The 20,334-nt window shown below is 44.6% G+C and overlaps 1 protein-coding gene across 1 annotated transcript in view; it reads left to right on the forward strand.

Annotated features, from left to right (window-relative positions):
- Positions 1-8,686: 8,686 nt before the first annotated feature.
- The window catches only part of LOC118006401 (ankycorbin), a 137,894-nt gene continuing 126,246 nt past the window's right edge, over positions 8,687-20,334 (forward strand). The window contains exon 1 of the mRNA XM_034999031.1: positions 8,687-8,825. The gene's annotated coding sequence lies outside the window, so the exon portion shown is untranslated. The remainder of the gene's footprint in view (positions 8,826-20,334) is intronic.

The following is a 20,334-nucleotide window of genomic DNA, read 5'->3' on the forward strand; positions in this document are numbered from 1 at the left end:
GAGAGACAGCGAGAGAGGGAACACAGGCAGGGGGAGTGGGAGGGGGAGAAGCAGGCTTCCTGCCAAGCAGGGAGCCTGATGTGGGGTTCGATCCCAGCACCCTGGGATCACGACCTGAGCTGAAGGCAGATGCTTAACGACTGAGCCACCCGGGCACCCTGGCAAGCTGTCTTCTAATGAGGGAAAACCTAGAGAATCACAAAGACCTCAGACCTGACCACCTTGAGCCACTGATCTAAAAGCAAGCCACTTTTCAAAATATGAGGGAAACAAGCCCCCGTTGTGTTAAAGCCACCGTTATCTGGTAATAGGCACTCTTATCACTGGAACGGGCAGCTGATTCTGATGCCGGTGGTGTTTTAATCACAACATTATTTACTAGCATGGAAGCTGCATAGCAGTCAATGTCAACTCAGGCTGCACTTTATAATAGGAATCTCTGTGGGTAGGGATGAGTTACTTATATTTTGGTTCCCATAACACACTGCTCCCTAATATTTCCACAGAATAGAAAGCCTCACATTTTCAAGGGTAGTGCTTACGAGACACTGTGCCTTGGCAGAGCCACAGAATAGCATCAAAGAACTAGAAAGCAACATGAACTCATCTTGTTTTCTTTTGGTGACTCTTTGTCCTTGTATGTCTATAGACCATCTCTCCAAATAGGTTGGAAGCTCCTTGAAGGTAGAAAACACCTCATACCCTCATAGTTTCCTTTCTATGTGTGTTCGATCCTATACCTTATAGATTAGTTGACAAAGTTTTCATATAAGACTTAGCAAATAGAAACCTAGAAATGTTTAAATTATAGGTGATGACATTTTTAATAACGGTTGAATTGATTTTCATATACACCACTATTTTATTTTCCTCTGGTTTCTATGAATCACATATGCTTCTCTACCTTAGTAATAATTATCGATATTATTTATTTAGCTCTTGCTCTGTGCCAGGTACTGTTGTATATGCTTCATATGTATTACTTATTTCATCTCCAAAATAACCCAAGGGGCCGGTACTAACATTACCTCAAGTTAGCAAATGAAGAAACTGAGGCCAACAGAGATTAAGTGACCTGCTCCAAATTGCACTGCTTGGAAGTGGAGAAGTCAGGGTTCCAACCACTACCTGACAGAGTATTTCTTCTTTGTTTCTGTTTTTAAAAATTTTTTTAGTTCAGTTATGATTGCTGCCCAGGAACTTCCAGTTGCTTCTGGCTGGAGAAGCCTATTCTTCAGGCCATGCTGGGAGGACTCCTGCCCCCTTACAGCTCCTCTGTTCTCACTGGTTCTTCTACAGAACTGGCCTCACACACACTCTCCTAAAATTTCTCCAAGGTGCCCCTCTAACCTTGAATCATTCCTACCCCTCTGAATCAAACATGCAAGTTAGAATGCCCAGACTTGGAGCAGAAGGCAATGCAGTCAGGGAGGCAGAATCAGGATGAGAAGAAACACACTGAATGTCCTCATAATTTATATTTCTTAATATGAGCAAGTTATGTTGGATTGTGAATGGAGAGTCCTCTTAAGGCCACAGTTTAAATAAAAATGTTTTAAAATACTTCCCAGAAGCCCACAAAGCAAATATGAGACCCACTCAGACCTCCACCTCCCTCTCTTTGTCCCTGAGCCCTGGATCTTTTGGTGGCAAATTTCCCAGACTAATTCAGTGCCAACTCAGTCTTCTGGTTCTCTGAAATGGCCTCCAAAATTTCCTTCCTTTTTACATAATTTTAAAGAACAAACTCCCCTCTGGTTGGCCAACAGTGACCTCGATATCCTTAACACCGGGACTCTGCTGTCCTCCCTTCTACTGGTCTATTATTGTGGAGCCAATTTGTCTTCTTGGCATTTGTGCTCTAAGGGTTCTAGGAATCTGAGGGAGGAAGTCACCATGGCCTTTTTCCTGCTTTTGCTGGCTTCTGTGGATTCTGTGGACCTTCCTTGTCCTACTTCATCTCTGTTGAGACAGTATTTACACAGTGATCTTTCTGGTTCCCCCAATTCTGTCCCTCTCCTCTCTTCTGGCCTATTACAGGACAGTCCAAAACATTTTCATGGTCTGAATCTTCTTGTTCTGAAACTCAAACAGGAAGTATAGAACAATAAATTATAGGGCTGTCTTTGAAAAACGAAGGCAAATGAAGAATGATAACTTTACCTTAGAAGAACCTCCATCCTGAATGTGAGAAACCTGCTTAAGGTGCATATTTGGATAGTGGAGGAATTTGTATCGAGGCAAAACAAACAAAGGACTTGTGGAATTTTGTTAAATATCTTCACAGTACTGTAGTCATATATCTTAAGCATTAACAGTCTTGTTGTGGAAAATGAATCTTAAAAATGTGTTCACTTGCATAGTTGGAAGACCAATTTTGAGAACAACAAGCAATCTACTTCATGTTGCCTACTAAGGATTTTAAGAGAACAAGCAAATGGAAAAGTGAAAATGAATAACAGAAGCTAAATGGCCACAATGCCTTTGAAGAACACAGCAAGAAGCCATAACAGATACAAAATAACTCATCAGCAAAAGTAGTATCCAGATTTATTATGGGTGCACAATCAGATAAGGAAGGAACATGAATTAAAATGTCTTACAGGCAGACGTTGAACTCAATGAACATGACAAAAATCTGGAGCTCAGGTTTAATGCCATAGCAGAAAACAAGTGTCCCAGGCCAAGAAAAACAGTGGTTTGGTTTAGAATCACTCTGTCAAGAAATCCTTCTGGAGCATTGACTTTTGCAAGGCCCATTGCAAGGGCCACCCCACCCTCTTCACCTATTCTCATTTTTGTTGGCAATGCTAAACCAAGAACTGGGTGCTCCAGAAATGGCTGCGACAGCCAATAAAGCCTGGCCCCACTTAATGATAATCTAGGGAGAGAGTAGAAAATACCAATGCCTGGGGGTGCCTGGGTGGCGTAGTTCGTTAAGCATCCGACTCTTGGTTTTGGCTCAGGTTGTGATCTCAGGGTTTGAGATGGAGCCCTGTGTCAGGCTCTGTGCTCCGTGCTCAGCGCAGTCTGCTTGAGATTCTCTCTCCTTCCTCTGCCCCTCTGTTTGTGCTCTCTCTCTCTCTAAATAAATAAATCTTTAAAAAAAAAAATACCAGTGCCTGGGCACCACACCAGACCACTTTAATCAGTATCCTAGGGTATGGGGCCCAGGCAAGCAGTGATTTTTTTAAAGGCAGATAATTCTAATAGGCTGCCAAGAAAGGAAGAAAATACGCACCTGGCAAACCCATGGATTTACATCCCATATTATTGCTTATGCCTGTGGAACTTCACAAACACTTTTTCTTAGTCTTCTGCTAATCAAGTAACTGTCTTTTCAATGTTCTTGAATTCCTCAGGATGCCCTCCTCCACTGCTTTAATGGGAGAGCATTTTCTGGAATTTCTGACATGCATGGCAGAACAACCAACTTGGTGGCATGGATGGCTATTTGGATTATCTTAAAATGTTTCTTCTCAGAAAGGAGAGGACACCAAGATTGAGCTTTTGGTGTCTCTTGCCTGTTCTAAAGTTGATCTCACCTGGGTTCCAGTCCTCTTAAATCCAGGCCTCTGCCAGAATTGGGAGAAGTCATGAGATCAATGCATAAATGGTTTATAAATCGATGTGGCCTGAAGGCAATATGGAGTAGTGGTTAGGGGGACCACTCTGGAGTTGGGCATCCCAAACTATGATTCTTGGTGGTACTTTTTCTGGCTCTATGATTTGGGCAAGTTGCCGGATCTGTTTGAAACTCAGTTTCTGCATCTGTAAAAATAAGATAATATTCCATCCAAGTTGCTGTATTAAGAAAAACTTTGCATCTATTAAATTCATGATCTATAGTAGGTCTTTAGCAGGCAGTATTGTACAGCAGTCAAGAATGAAGGTTCTAGAGCCAGACTGCCCTAATTTGAAACTCAACATTGTCGCTAGCTGTATGACTTTAGGCAAGTTACTTAATCCCTCTGTGCTCCAGTTCCCTTAAGTGCCCCAAAAGGATAATAATGGCACTTATAGGGTTGATATAACTATAGGGGCCAAGGACAGGCAGCCACTATGGTGTGAAGATTATTTTGAATTAAAAGCAATAAAAACCCAGCAGATTCAGGAAAATCTCTTTACTGCCCCCTCAACTGCCTGCCTGTACCAGGAAGAGAGCTATTAACAGAAATTCCTCTTTACCTAAGAAACTTATCTGCATAAGAGGGCAACCTTGTTTTCAAAACATCTCCTCTCACCTTCCTGCTAGTGGTCTTCCTCTCTTTTGTGTCCTCAGACCCCTACCCCTCTCCTTAGCTCATAGAAGCCTTGTGTTGCCTGGCTGTCTTGGAATTTTATGTCTGTGTGGATTCTCTATACGTCCAAAATTAAATGTGGTTTTTCTCCTGTTAATCTGTCTCATGTCAATTTGATTCTTAGTCTGGATAGAAGGACCTTGAAGGGCAGAGGAAATTCTTTCTCGCCAACATAAAGATTAAATGACCTAATATTAGTGTGGCCTACCATCTCAGTTTGCTCAGAACAGTTCCAGTTTATGCTTTTTATCCTAATATCCTGGCTGGTTAGAATTTGCCTGCCCCCTTTCATTCTCAAAAGTGTCAAAAGTGTCCCAGATTGAACAATTAAATATATGGCCACTGTAGTTCTGTAAATATCACTTAGAAAAATGCCTTGGGGCGCCTGGGTGGCTCAGTCGTTAAGCGTCTGCCTTCGGCTCAGGTCATGATCCTGGGATCCTGGGATCGAGCCCCGCATCAGGCTCCCTGCTCCGCAGAAAGCCTGCTTCTCCCTCTCCACTCTCCCTGCTTGTGTTCCCTCTCTCTCTGTCTCTCTCTCTGTCAAATAAATAAATAAAATCTTAAAAAAAAATTATAAAAAAAAAAAGAAAAATGCCTTGTATGGAGTAGATGCTAAATGTGTCTTGGATGCTAACATTAAACTCTTTAGTAGTTTTATCCAATAGAAATATAATACAAGAGTAATTTTTAACTTTCTAGTTAACCACATTTTAAAAAGTAAAAGGAGGGGTGCCTGAGTGGCTCAGTTGGTGGAGCGGTGTGACTTGATCTCAGGGTTGTGAGTTCAAGCCCCACTTTGGGTGTGGAGATTGCTTAAAAATAAAATCTTGGGGCGCCTGGGTGGCTCAGATGGTTAAGCGTCTGCCTTCAGCTCAGGTCATGATCCCAGGGTCCTGGGATGGAGCCCCACTCCTGGCTCAGCCGGGAGTCTGCTTCTCCCTCTCCCTCTGCCTCTCCCACTGCTCATGCTCTCTCTCTCTCTGTATCTCTGTGTCTCAAATGAATAAATAAAATCTTAAAAAAAAATAATAAAATCTTTTTTAAAAAGTAAGAAATGAATGGAATTAGTGTTAATATATTTATCCTAATACATCCAAATTATTAGGATTTCAATATGTAATTAATATAAAAATTATTAGTGAGATACTTTTCTTTCCCCATCCTACGTCTTTGAAACCTTGTATATATTTTGCATGTATAGCACATCTCAATTTGGACTAATGACATTTTAAGGGCTCAGTGTTTCTAGTCTACTTTATTACTGTGGTCTTATTAAATTATTAAGATGCTGTGTTAAGGTTGTTTTATTAATTTCTCCCATGTCACAATTTCCTATTTGGAAACATCCCAAAGAAAATACAAAAAGTGGGTTTTCTACGAATATTTGAGTTTTTTTTTTCCTCTGTAGATCATCTCCCTCCAATTCTGATTGTGTTTTTGTTCCATTCTCTGGACTGAGGCCAATATCGTCACATTCCTGTAAATCACACTGCTTCTAACGAGACCCAGAAGTGCAGTCAGATCCTGACCAAAGGCCAAATAAAGCAAAGGGTTTCTTTTTGGCTCTGGTGTGATACCTACCTCTATTTCCTCTATTAGGGACAGTTTCTTATTACTCCAACTAGTCTTAGCCTTGGTTCCCCACACTTAAGAAGTTCCTAATGTGGGGAGAAACAAAATTGATAAGAGATGGAGCAAGAAAGAAGGGATATGATATTTTTTAATTTCAAAAATGAAAATTTGGCTCTACCAATCAATCAATTCCTTTCAATTGATCTTGCTAAATCCTGGATGACAACACTCTTAGGAATTTACAATCTTGTAGGTATGAGAAGATTGAGAATGATGGTAGAACAATTAGAGAATTATGGGTAGATGCTAAATGTGTCTTAGATGCTAGAACAATTAGAGAATGATGCTTTGTCATAGACTGTAAAGACAATACTCTTGGTGATGGCTCCTCAGATTAAGAGAATGGGTTTAGGACGTTAAAGCTGAAAAAATTCTCAGAGGCCATGTAGTTCAATGTTCTTTTTTACCGATTAGGAAAAGTGGGACCAGGAGAAGTTCAAACGCTTGGTGAAGTTCAAATGGCAAGTTAGTAAAAGAGGGAGCGGGAGCCATGGTCGCTTTGTTCTTATCACAGTTACCTTGATTTGACGGTAATTCACCTATTAAAATATAACATGCTGTTCCTCCCAAAAAAGGTTTTAACAACTCTCTATGCAGTTTAGATTATCATTTTATTCTTGCTGCCTTCTCTCAAACCTTTTTACGTGGGCCTGGTCTCCATTAATGGGTGTGTTCAATGTATCCTGAATGAGTTAGCACTTCTAAAAGGCCTGGGGAAAAAACAAACCAAACCAAACCAATGAGAAGACTGTTTCAATCTTGTACTTGACCATCAATTCCTCTGGCAGGTGGCACAACTTCAGCTGTGGTGTGAAGGAGGTGTTTGAGTTTCAGGGGAGGAGGGATCTGGAATAGAATCTTGGCACATCAGCCTAACTAACTGTAAGAGTCCTTCCCTCCACAGCAACCCCACACTCAGAGTTGGACTTGCTGATGTCTGAGGGTGGAATTATAAATTAAGGAGAATAAAGCACACAAGCCACCAAAAAGAGCCACAGAGCTAACTCAGGCAGGTAGGCTCAGAGGTAAGTGGCTGGGACAGGGCACAGCGGTGTAAAAGAAAAAAAAAAAGAATTATTGTTTAATGTTGCTTGATATTAAACTCCTTCAACTTGTCAACTGTTCCTACAGAATACACACATGTTCACTTTCAAAGGTGGCATGGTGTACCCTGTACCATGCTCCCAATCCCACTTTTTCAGCTGCCCCTGCTTGGGGACTGAGCTGCTAAAAGCCGAACAGAAAACGCACAAGTGGCCAAATTTGTTCGCCCTCAACGTTACATCACTAATATGAACCATGATGAAAAACTGTGTTGTAGAAATGGCCAGCATCAAACAAACAAGAAGTTTGCCAGCTCACATTTCTTTTAGCGTGTCATTTTATTCGAGAGGGATAAAGGACAGGAAGAGGAGTGTATGGCTTGCTTGAAACGGGCTATTCATCACTTTTCAAAAGAATCTCTGACGTATGATTTAGGAAGACCATAGCGCAGTTACCTCACAGTTCATAGAAACAGAGCTTTTGCTCCCTGTTTGATAAGTTACCTGTTAAAGCTAAGACAGGCTCTTTCCTTGAGGGGTGGTGGTGGGGGGGGGAAGACAAATTCTAAAGTGTAGACCATCAAGATGCAGCCAAGACCTTATACATTCAATTGTTAGGGTGAATTTCACTTCCGTTGGAATTGATTTTTTTTTTTTTTAAGTTCAAATGACTTACAGTGGATCCCACCAAAAAGGACTCATGTCATTTATTCTAGAAAGCTTCCCGCCCTGCGTGAGGATGCGGAGCTAACCCGGAGAAGGGAGGGGCTTTCTTTGGTGAATAAAGACTTTCTAAGGCAGAGCTGGTTAGCCTGACTAGAATGAATGGAAAAGCAATCCCAGATTAAATGAGTAGGTGGCGAGTTTGAAATCCTTGGAATTACGGGAGGGGTCCATTGAGATTCAAGCGCCGGTTTCAGCGGGCTGGAGAAGAGTGAGAAGCCCCGAGGGTCCTGGGGGCGGGTAATGGCCGTCCCTCCTTGCCTCCCAGACGCGACTTTGGGGGCGTCCCCCCTCGGCGCTTCTCGGTTCGGGCGGCAGATTTCTCCTGACTGCTGAGCCGGCCGCGCTTCACGCCGCTAGTTTTCTCTTGCCACCTGATGAGTGTTAGCAGTCACTCGAACCAGCTGGTTCAGTCCGTCCAGAGAATGAGCGGATTCTGGTTTACTTTCTGCTCAATAATTCGGGGAAAATATAACCGTGGTTAAGAAGTCGCTCGAATCAGTGACCTTTAAAACACCCCCACGACCACAAACGACTTTGGAAGTTGACCAGAAATGAATACTATTCGGGATCTCACCGGCTCTAGACCCTGGGGTTAGAGCACCGGTTTCCCAGTAACTTCAGGTGAGGATGGTGATGATGAAACACAGCCGCGGGGAAGGGTCCACGGGCCCTGGAAACTGAGAGCCGGCCACGAACGCCCGAGGCGTGCGGGCCCAGGGGCGGCGGTGGCGGCGGCGGCGGCGGCGGCGGCGGGGCCGCGAGCACCTCCCGCAGGTCCCGGCCGGGACGCGGGGCCGGGTCACCTGACTCGCGGAATTTGGGGCCGCGCGGGGTGGAAGGGGAGGGGAGAAGCGAGCACCTCCCTTCCCGCTCCCGCGGGATCCAGGTCGGCGGGGGCCGGCGCCGGGCGGCCACGTGGTGGTGCTGCCGCTGCCCCCGCCCCGCCCCGCCCGCCCAGCCCCGGAGCCGCGGCGCCCACTGACCCCCGCAGCGGGGGGAGGAGGAGGGACCGAGGCGCAGGAAGCCGAGCAGGAAGCGAGCCCGGCGGCCGCGTTTTCCTGGGGAAGCGGCGGACCGAGTGGCGCAGCCGGCGGGGCCCGGGAGCCTCCGCCTCGATGGGGTAGGTACGCGGCGCCGAGAGTCGGGAGGCTCCCCGGAGCGGGGTCCCGGCTCGCCGCCCCGCCTCGGTGTCTGGGGCTCGGGCGAGGGACGGCGCGCCGGGCGGAGCGGCTTCGCGGGGTGGCAGCGAGGGTCCCGCCACCACTCCCTTGTCTGCCGCCGGCCGCCAACTGTCCGCGGAGGGAGAGGAGGATGTGGGGCTCCGAGGAAGAGGGAAGACCGGGCCAAGTTGGGAGCGGGCTTGTCTCCTGCCGGCCCCCGGCGCTCCAGGCCGGCAGCGGCGGCGGAGCGAGCGCGGGCGGGAATGAATGGCCAGCCCGCCGGGGCGTCCTGGGGGGCGCGGAGTCAGCCCCCTGTCCTACCTGCCCGGCCCGCCCCGCGTCGCCCCACCCGGCTCCTAGCTTCTGGGCTCGAGCCGCCTGCGCGCACAACTTGGAGGAGCCGCGGAGGGAGGCGCAAGCGGGAGACTCCGAATGGCTCCGGCGACGAGGGTCTGCTATTGTTCCTTTTCTGACTCTAGGGAGGCCTTCGGCGGGCCCAGGGGTGCAGGCCTGCTAGTGCTCCTCGCTCTACGTGTCCTTTTCCCCGCCGCAGCTTCGAGGAGGCGGGGAGGCGGGATGCTGGAGTTCGGGCAGACTCGGGGCAGCTGGGACTTCGGGAGAGGGGCGCCCGCCCGCCATCTGCCCCAACTCTGCCCAGGTGGGTGGGTACCCTCTCCAACCCACCTTCTCTTCGCTGCCTGCTTGGGCAGGTTTGTGGCCGTGCTTTAGTTTCTGCAGTTTTTAGGGTTCATCTGCTGCCCCCTGGTACACGCTCTCCTTTGCGTTTGGACCTCACACTCCCCTTTTGTGGAGGGGGCGCTCAGAGCCCAGGGAGGCAGCAGACTGGACAGATGGAGACCAGTGTGAAATGGAGGAGTTACAAGTGACCTTCCAGCGGCTGGGGCCTGGGCTATAGGTCCAGGCTTGCGCTGTTCCAAGGAACCCAGGTCAGCGCAACTTTATTTCCAGCGGTCAGGGCATATCTGGCGCTCAAGGCTGCGCACCACGCCCAGCAGCTTCCCGTGGCCTCAGGCGCACAGGTGATTGGGACGGGTCTCCGTTTTCCTTCTGGGAGAGGAGAATACCAAGCTGGCTGGGGTGGGGAAACGTTGCCAGTTCCCTGGAGAATGTGATCTCAAAACTGTAAGGGCCTGACAGGGGGAGGAGCTGGTTTGTCCATCAGTCGGACTCAGCAGAAGCTCATCTTAGAGAGGAGAGCCTCACCTTGTGGTTTGAACGAAGTTGGAGAAGAGCTGGTGTCTCGCAGGGAGGCTGGATTTTGATTGCTCTGGCCCCCACCTGTTCACAGGTGTGGCTGGGAGTTTTATTACTGATGGGTGTAATCTGATCATCTTTTCTTAATGATGCCTAAGCGGTGTCATTTTTTCCCCTTGGGCTTTTGTAAGAGCGTAGACTTTAATGTGAGGAAGTTTATCCAGTTCTTATGATTTTTAACCTAGTGCTTGCATAACATGGATTGGGAGAGGTGGTCCTGTGCTGGGGTATCCGGGTTTTTCCGTCTCCATTCATTGAGATGCTTCATTAATTTTTTTTTATTGCGATTTTATACCTTTATTTGATGGTATCGTTTTTCTGGACAACCACATATGGATGCGGAATGGAACATTCCTTCTTCCTTTGGCCTAGACAGCTTTGTGGAGCCTGGTGTCAGTGTGCATATCTGGAGTTCCCATGTCCTCCATGGCAAAGTTCCAGGTCTCTTTGAGTGCCCAAGGGGCACACCTCTTGAAACCCACTCCGTGGATGCACTCGTGAATGTTGATGCTGTATTCTTTGGTCACCACCTCGCTGATGGCAGAATGGTCCTTCTTACCACTCTTCTTTGAGGGAGCCATTCTGCCAGGCCCTGGTTGGAAAGGCTTCATTAATTTATTGTAGCATTTACATGCCTTAGACTTGTTTTATGGCTCTTTGGGGGGGGGGGCTGGTGGTGGTGGTTGTAACCCTATTGTGAAAAATCATATTACTGTTTGTGAAATTGAATAGAATGAATGGATGCTGGGCCATGGAGACTCAGTGGGGAATGATAGGAGTGTCCCTGACATTGAAGTGCCGTCTCCAAGCCGCCACTTCCCAAAGCCTCTTTGAGGCAGGTGTGCCTAGCACTACCCACATTTTAAAGGTGAAGAAACTGAGATGAGGAGGTCAAGGAAACTTGGCTTGCAGTTAATGGAATGTGATGGAGGAAATTTGTCTCTCTTCCTTTTTCCTTTCAGAATAAAAAGTATGAAATATTTCACATATACATAATAGATACTACTTGTGTTTAAAAGTTGCTAATTTAAAAAAAGTTGCTAATATCTCCATAGTTACTTCATATGTCCCCCAATAAAAGTAAACTGCAACTGAAGTGTTTTATCCATCCCTCCTCTTCCTCCATCCCCAGGTGACCACTAAAGGGATGTTAGTGTAGTTTCCGAACGTCTTTCGGTACTTCGGTATGTTATCTATCCATAAGCACTATCGGTGAGCTTGTGTATTTAGTATTCTACATAAAAGGCGTAATTCTAAAAAAAAAAAAAAAAAAAAAAAAGGCATAATGCTATATATATACTGCTTGCATTTTTAAATTTGTCACTATGTTTTGAGGCATATGTAGCTCTTATTTACTTTAGCGGCTACAGAGAATGCCAGTGTATGAATAAATCATAGTATACTAATTCCTTTGCCAAGAGAAAATTAGAATGTTTCCAATTTTTCACTGTTACACTTTTTCTGCTAAGGGCAGTTGAGACCGTTGATCTGTGTTCCCTTTTTTAAAAAACATTAATTTATTTAATTTTTATTTTTTTAGGATAACAATGCTTAGTACAAGCATCGGAGACCTGTTTGTTATACAGCAGTCCCATTCATTGCTGGGAGATGGGGTCTAGGTCATGCTGCATTTATTGTTTCATTCCTCAACAAAAATTTAGGGTGTACATAGGGTCTCTCTTGCTTACCTGTTGCATGAAAAAAGTGAATTTGATCCTTTTTTTTTTTTTTAGCTCTAAGATTGTTGGATTATTTTGTTTTGTTTTTACAATTTATATTTTCATAAGAAAAGTGCCCTTTAACGATAAAGGTGAAGCATGAGGCAAACTGTGGTGCTGAGTTTGGGATACTTGTTCCAAAGTTTTTTTCTCTGGCGTCACTAACAGCGTAACCTTGGCTCACCCACTCCACCTTCTCTTCCTCATTTCCTCAAGCTTGGTGAGATTAAGTAGTTAGAGCAGGAACATGCCTTTGTAAATTCTTACTCAAAGAGTTTATGAAAATGTGTTGACATTTTGCCTGGAATTGTAACCCCTTAATCTGGAAGCAATTTAAGGCATTTAAACACTTCCGCTTCCTCGTTAGTCCTTCAAGTTGCCAGGCACATTCCTGCCTCAGCTCTTGGATTTGCTGTCCTACTGTCTGGACCACTCTTCCCCTAGATCATCTCTGTGGCTCTGTCCCTCAGCCCCCCCCCCCCCCCGCCCAGGCTTTACTCAGGTGTCTGTCCCGTCAGCTACCCCTTCCAGCACGCCCTGCCCCTCTTCTGTTTTTTTCCTCCATGGCACTTAACACCATCTAGCTCGGCATATATTTTGATATTAGTCTCCTTAGTAGAATAGAAGCTCAGCGAAGACAGGAATTTTGTCTCTTGTTGGCTGCTGTATTCCTAGTGCCTAGAACAATGTTGACAAACAGGAGGTACTCAAATGTATGAATGAACGAATATAATGCTCTTTGTGTGTCTTTCTACTTAGAATTTCTTTTAGTACATTTTGGATATCCTCGATGGGGCTGGTGGTTCCACAGCTGTAACTGAGTCCCCCAAGAGGTCGTATTTACAGGTTCCATCAGGATAAGAAACATAACATCTTATAAAGAAATCACTCCTTATCCTGCAAAGTGCTTGTCTATTTTTTTCTGCCAACACTTGCCTCAACCTGAATTCAGAAGATACCATATATAGCACGATGCCTAGAAGCACAGCCATCTTTCCTTTTCTCGATAACTTAGCTTTCCAACATTTTAAATGTGGAAGACTGTGTCTCCATTCCACACAGCATCTGCACAGATAGCCCTGCAGTGGTCTCAAGTAACGCCAACCACACTGAATTTCAAAGATTAGAAAGTGTATTTCTCTGAATTGTTTGCAGAGGGTATGCTCATCATGGTGAGGCTTTTTTTGGGGGTGGGAAGATGACCTTAATCTGAAGATCCAGAAGCAACCAGTATATAGTAGGGTCCCTAGAAATACTTTAAAAATGGTCACATCATAAAATCCTTAACTAATCTTACTAAAAACATTCGCTGTTCTAGTGTCATGTGTTATTTTGCTAGAAGCCAACTGAATTTTCTCTACTTTGCATGATGAATATAGGAGTTGACAAAACAAACCTAAATATATCAAAGGCCTCTTGAGTATATTTTAAGTGGGTGATAGGGAAAAGGAGTCTAGGTTTCTTTTCCCTAGTAACTATATGGGTATATGATACTGATGGTACCCTTAAAAAAAAAAATCACTAGTGTATAAAAGTACAACCATTGCATCCTTTGTAATAAAATTATATTGAAAGAAATCAGCTTATTATGGACCCAGAGGGTTAAACTTCAAGCTGAAAACTGTAAGCATACAATTATTTATTATCAAGATGCTACATGATTTAGAAATTTCTTCTTTTTGGTTTATCCCTACCCTTGAGCTGAAAAGTGCAGGTGGTTTAATGAAAGAGAAGGATTGTTAATCAACAGTCAATTTCTCAACTCCAGCCATCTACAGTGAACAAAAAACTAGTCTTCGGCATCAGACTCGTTGATGGGTATGAGTAAATTTAGTTTTTTTTTTTTTTTTTTTTTTTTAAGATTTATATGAGAGAGAGCATCCCCTTGTGAGTGCACAGGGGCAGAGGGAGAGAGAAACCCAAGCAGGCTCCACACCAAAGGCAGGGCCCAGGTGGGGCTGGATCTCAAGCCCTTGAGATCAGAATCTGAGCGGAAACCGAGTCCACCCTTTAGTCAGTATTTTATTTTATTTTATTTTTAAGATTTTATTCATTTGACAGAGAGAGACACAGCGAGAGAGGGAACACAAGCAGGGGGAGTGGGGGAGGGAAAAGCAGGCTTCCCGCTGAACAGGGAGCCCGATGTGGGGCTGGATCCCAGGACCCTGGGATCATGACCTGAGCCGAAGGCAGACGCTTAACCGACTGAGCCACCCAGGCGCCCCTTTAGTCAGTATTTTAATAAGTAACTTTACAGACTTAACTATGTGTTTCAAAACAAATTCTTCTATTTGAATGAAGGAAGTCTGCCTCATTCTTCAATTTTGTGTTCCATGTGCCCAGTAGAGTATCTGTCCCACAGGAGGTGATTAATGTTTATTGAATTACACACACGGGTCATAAAGCCTCCCATGGAGGTCTTCAGATATTTAGCTGTCCTAGTTTAGAATTTAATGATCCAAAGGCAAAGGAGTGGAGGTAGCTAGCAGCAAAATGCAGGTTGAAGTTCAGAAGATGCAGGTCTCCTCTTTCCCCAGGTAAAGACATTTCACATCTCTAAGCCTTGGTTCTTTCCCCTGTATTTGAGAAACATGTCCACCCTTCGGATAAGTCTGCACATTGTGTTTTGACTGCTTCTCCAGCAGGTTGTGTGTGCTGGGTCACCTGGTCTAACCGGACCTGCTGTCTAGTTCAGTTTCTTCTGTAGTAAATGCTGTTCATTGGGTATGCCGTGTCTTGCTATATAAATACCATGACCATTGGTCACCCCTGGAGAAGGGGAAACCTTCGGAGTTCCTCATGATTTGCTCATCTCTCCTTCTAATGGTCAGAATCTGATGGTGAGAAAAGTTGCTTGTAGCCCAAGAAGTTTACTTGTACAGTGGGAGAAAACATACTTTTTCTTTTTTTCCCTTAAATTGTCATTTAGTGAACACCAAAGTTCCTTACCAAGTAACCTAACATAAGCAGTTCATTCTCTACTGTATCAATTTCCCTCACAAACATTTACTTTTTTATACTGCGACTCAACTTTTCTTATCCCTATTAGGTATTGTGATTGGCAAGGAGCAAAATCAGGCTTCTCTTTGCTTTTTTCTTTTATGGTTTCTAGATGAATTCAGTTTAATCCAGAATGTTTTATTTTTTGTAAAGTGCCAAATGACAAAAAACCAGCCACAGCAACAATCTACTAGACTCTGTTCACTACATCTGTCCAGTTCTTTTTGCTGGCTGCAGCAGTAGAAACTCAGCCAGGAAAAGAAACTCTGGCAGAGCTCACTGGTGAGGAATACAAGGCTGAGCAGCTTCCTTTCGCTCTAGGGCAGCACAGACTAAAGTGTTTTCCTCCAAGAGGAGTCCATTTTGCAAACCAGGGAAGGCCGTTTAGCAGTGATTTCTAAATGTTTTTGAATCAAAGGTGGACACTTGGAAATCTGATACAGGTTTTGGACCGTTTTTCCTTGGGGAGAAATTTGCTCATATACAGGGATGCTATACATTCCTAATCTTTGTCAGTTTCAAGAGCATAGAACTCCCTGCGTTAAGCCCATTTATGAACCTCTTCGGACTCCCCAGGTTAAAAGCCCAAGATCTATTGAAAGGACCTAGAAAATTATATCGGATTTATGCTGTTTACCTTTAATAGCCACCTCGTAAGGATCAGCAGTACAATTACAAGGGGTCTGTTTTCTATCATGTGCCACTATCTCCAGATCTGATAACGTGTTCTGCATGGGTGAAAAGAATTTTACCCTCAGTTGGAAAACCAGTCACTGGTTCCTGTGCCAACCAGTTGACATACCAATGACCATTTTTAGGAACTGTTTCTACTGGAGGCAATAGAATGCTGTTGAGAAGTCATGAGTGGATGGGTAGTATGACGATTTCACAGAGACCTGATGAATTCTAAGGATGGGTCTTGAGTTTCTCACCCCCAGGGACAAGCTATTTCTTGGTCTAGGGTTGGGCCTCCACTGTCTTCTGCTTTCCTTTTGCTTTCCTTGGCTGTTGTAGGGGGGAATGGAGATGTCCCTGGGCCCCACGTAACAATACTCTTAAGCTCACGGAATAAATCTTTAGTCCGTCCAGTAGAGGAAATATTCCCAACACGCTCTGTTCTGCTCACCTTGGCCTCCCAGCTTCATGGGGCTGCCTCTGGGAAACCTGAGGAAGACAGGGCCACGTTTCCTAGTTGGGGAGCTGACCCTCAGCTGGAAGCCTGCTCTTCCAGAGAAAATTCTCCTGTGGGAGGTAGCAGACGCTGGAAGGAGGTACTGCCATTGTTAGCCATGCACAGGGAGCTCCTTCTGTCACTGTTCACCTAAGGTGACCTCCTCAATCTCTTCAGTCAAAAATTGGGCCCGAAGGGATATGTACCTGCCTGTAACAGGGCAAGTGATGCGAGCACTCCAAGTCCGTTTAACTGAATCGAGCGCCTCCTCTGCACTGCACTGTGCTCCTGGGTCATCTGCTTCCGGAGGTCCAGGCCGGTCTTACTCGTCGTCACATTTCCTGTGAGCAATCCCTGTTGATGGAAACAGCATTAGAAGATCCAAAAGTGAATGGTGATCCTTGCCTTCATGGAGCTTACAGTTTTAACCAGGTTAACACATTCGCATTCCACTATAGTATAAGGCAGACTGTTAGTGGTGGGGGAACTCCTTTTACAGCTGGATTGAGGCCTAGGGAAGTGAAATGACCCCTTAGAAAGTAACCCAGTAGGAGGCAGAGCCAGATAAACCTACATTTTGGCTGCTCATAGCACAGGGCTTCTAAAGGTCCTTTTCTGTCTTTCTCCGATGTAGACTGTGACCTTGGAAGTCCTATATGTAGCTAATTCCGCTTGATGTCCACGAAGAAGACTGGTATAGACTTGGACAAGCTGGGTTGGAGACCAGTGGGGAATCCCAGATCAGGCAGATGGCATTGAGCAGGGACATGAAGGTCAGAAGGGACCAGAACCCTGTCCCTTAGCATATTGCTGAGCAAGAATCACATGAACAAATATTTGTCGAGCTTTGTCAGTGAGTTAATGTCTGTCTGAGCTGAGTCTCTTAATTGGATGAGACTGCTCATGTAATTTGACCATCTCCTATGAAAGTTGACATGTTGGTGATTGATCATTTTTCAAAAATGAAAGAGCACTAACTTGCCATGGATGATCATGACCTGCAGTCATTTGACTGCTTAGAGAGGTCTCTTCCCAGCCACCCAGAGGATGTGGGAACTTGTGAGCCAAAGGCTCATGGACAATGGCTTGCCCCCCCCCTTTTTTTCCTCCTAAAAAGGCAGCCAAATTTAAAATACAAACTGGGGCCCCGCTGCATACACATGCTGGGGCCCTGAGGTCCTCACACAGGGCTGGGTGGTGGCGAGTAGCCTCCCATTCTCTCCAATCGAATCTTATTTCAGGCCTACCCAGTCCCCATTCATCATGGGAGCAAGTTGCTTCGAATGCTCTCAGAACCTTCTTGGATATATGTTTTTGTAAACTTAGATTCTAGGCAGGGGCGAGAAGCTATATCCTTTCTCTCTCCTGATTAAAAATTTCTTTCCTGTGAGCTTTTTTTAAATTTGGAAAGAAAGTATTTAAAATATAGGCAGAGAAACTATAACCAATTTCTGTATACCATTCAGGATTTCCTAGGAGACCTTTTAAAGGAAAAACTCATTTCTGCGACTAACATTATATATAGCTCCATTCAGCAATCTTGACCACATCCTCCCTAATTAGATTCTTTCTGTGCTGTGCCACTTTATCCCATGTTTGGTGTGCCGTTTGTTTACCTTTTCTGTCCTTTTCCTCCAGAGCCTCCGGAAACCAGAAAGAGAGATCTCCTTAAAATGACTCCTATCCCCCGCCTGACTCCTGGCCAATCTGTTGACGGCTGTGTTACTGTTTGTGTCTTGTTTGGCGACAAGCTTGCTTTCTTCCTCTTCTTTAAACAACCCCTGATTATTTTAAGTGCATACCCCTTGGAACAAAGCACATTTGATTCTCATTACATGGCAAGTGGGTGTTTATATCCAAGGTGGCACAGGGAAAGAGAGTGAGCGGCTCAGCCTATCCTGGCCATATCTGCTTCAGGCTTAGGTGGCAGCCTGCTGGCCGCCTGCGTGCTCCTGGCTCGTGGCTCTCAGGACAAATAGCACCTGCGCTGCCTGCCTCCTTCCTGTCTGGCTGGCTGATGGGTTTTAGGATTCCACTTTTATTATAATATTGGTGCAATATTTCATTTTTTATAGGTTGGCAAGAGCTGTTCTACAGGATACTAGAATAATTTCTTAAGGAGCAGAAATGACCTAATCCCAGGGAAGCATCTACGTATCTAGAAGCTCTGCTTTTCCAGATCATTGCCAAAACAGGGAAACCTCCACCCAAATCTGTAGTTCACCAGCTCAGCAGAGTATAATAATAGCTACTTCGCTGGTCTGTAATCATTTTTACATTTTGCCTGTTACTGACTTGGTAACTTTAGCAAAGCTGTATGGAAAAGGATTTTTTTTTTTGACTGGTGAGTTCCTTAAAGGTACTTGGCACACGAAGGCTCTGCAAGTGAAAAGGACAAAGAAGTAAAAATGCTACCCTCCCCTGGAATGAGGCAGGGGTGAGTGAGTGAGGGCAAACAGCGGGAGAATGCCTTTTTCAAGGCGGTCCATTCAGACTTCTTAGAAGGAGCTTTATGTGTGCCAGCAGCAGATCGGAGGACTGTCCCATCTTTAAAGGCAACTACATTTTTTTAAATAGTAGAAAGGTTGTCTGTTGGCCAGACTTTTTTTTTTTATTTGTTATTATTACAAGTATTGCATTTAATATGCAGCCCAGTGTCCCGTTTTGGGCTCGGAAGCGGAATTGAAATCCAGCCTCCATTTATAAATTGTGCCCACTTTAGCCAAATAAACTTTCTGGGCTGCAGTTTCCTGATCTGGAAACTGGCAATAATGACCACAGCATCTAATTCCGAAGCGGTAGAAGCATTAAATGAGAAAAGACCCATTTATAATGAAATGGTAAAAAAAAAAAAAAAAAAAAAAAAAATTGCGAAGTAAAAGAAAATTTTGTAAAGTCCTCATTTAAGTAAATGGGAGTTCTTGTGGCTGTTGCTATGCTCGCTAATGTTACCACGTTCCTTATCAGCCTGCCTTTAAAGAAGTGCTGAGAGACTGGCCAGTGTGATTATAACTGCCCTTGTAACCCATAGCAAGAAAGAGGGATTTGCCTGGTCCATCACGGCAACACATCTGCCTGGCATCTTCTGTTTCATTTACGATGTTTCCCTGTATCCTCACTCCTTCATCTAGTTCTTCTATTATTACATCACCAGGTAATGTGGACAAGGTGAAGATATGTCTCCTTTTGTAGTGGCCAGTCTTATTCCCAATTGCATTAACCAGTTCCTCAGTCTCTCCAGACAACTTGTCTGGTGTCAGTCCTAATCCAGGCACAGAGCAATAAAATTGTGGTTCCAATGAAGACGGTGGCCCTCAGAATGAAGTGATGAGTGAGCTAAATCCCCTTGGTGAATGCTCTGGAAAGTCGTCCAGCTGTCGCTAGAGAAAAACCTAGACCTCTTTTCTGAACCATATGGAGCAGGGTACTAGTCGAGTTTGCCAGAAGTCCGTTAGTCTTGAGTGACATGAAATTGTTGGCTCGTCTTTCCTCCTTCTGCATGTGGCAGAGTGACTCTTTTTTTTTAAATCACAACTTTATTATGAACTTGGATTATTTACTAGATCTGAGTTGTAGGGTTTTATGATATTAAGTGAACATTAAGTGTGACATGGTAACATACTCATTTTCTGCCTGCCTTGTTTGTAGTAACACCAACGTGCTGTTATTGCTAAATGCATGCTGTCCTCACAGTCTTTGAAGGGAAAACCTAAGTCCTCACTGCCTAATAGAAATATGAGCAAGCCACAGAGGTTATCTTCGGTTTTCTCATAGCAAAAGAAACAAATGAAATTAGTTGTAATGAAATATTTAATTTTACCTAGTGTATCCAGAATATTAGCAACATGTATTCAGTGTAAAACTTCTTAATGATATAGTTGACATTCTTTTTTCAGAGTCAGTCTTTGAAATCTGTTGTGTGTTCCCCACTGCATGAGTGCACACCAGTTTGCACTAGTCACATTTCAGATGCTCAGTAGCCACATGTATTGGAGGGCACTGGTCTAAACAATATGTCATTTTGTGGATCCTGTGACCCTCGCACCACCTGACACTGGGAATGCCCTCAGGAAACACATTGAAGCTTCCCTGTGTCTTTACCCAGTGAGCTTTTAACATTTCTTTAGAGAAATAGAATAACTTTATCAAAAACTGATTACATGTGATATTAATGGACATTTGTGTTTTGGGTTGACAAAGCTGTATCTCTGCTTTTGTGCAAGTGCATTGATCTACATAGACCTTTTTTTTCCCCCCTCTCGTGGGCGGGATTATGTATGAGCCACATTTCCACATCCCCTGTGT

This window comes from Mirounga leonina, unplaced genomic scaffold, assembly GCF_011800145.1.
Source record: "Mirounga leonina isolate KUSES-001 unplaced genomic scaffold, KU_Mleo_1.0 Mir_96, whole genome shotgun sequence".
In the NCBI taxonomy this organism is placed as follows: domain Eukaryota; kingdom Metazoa; phylum Chordata; class Mammalia; order Carnivora; family Phocidae; genus Mirounga; species Mirounga leonina.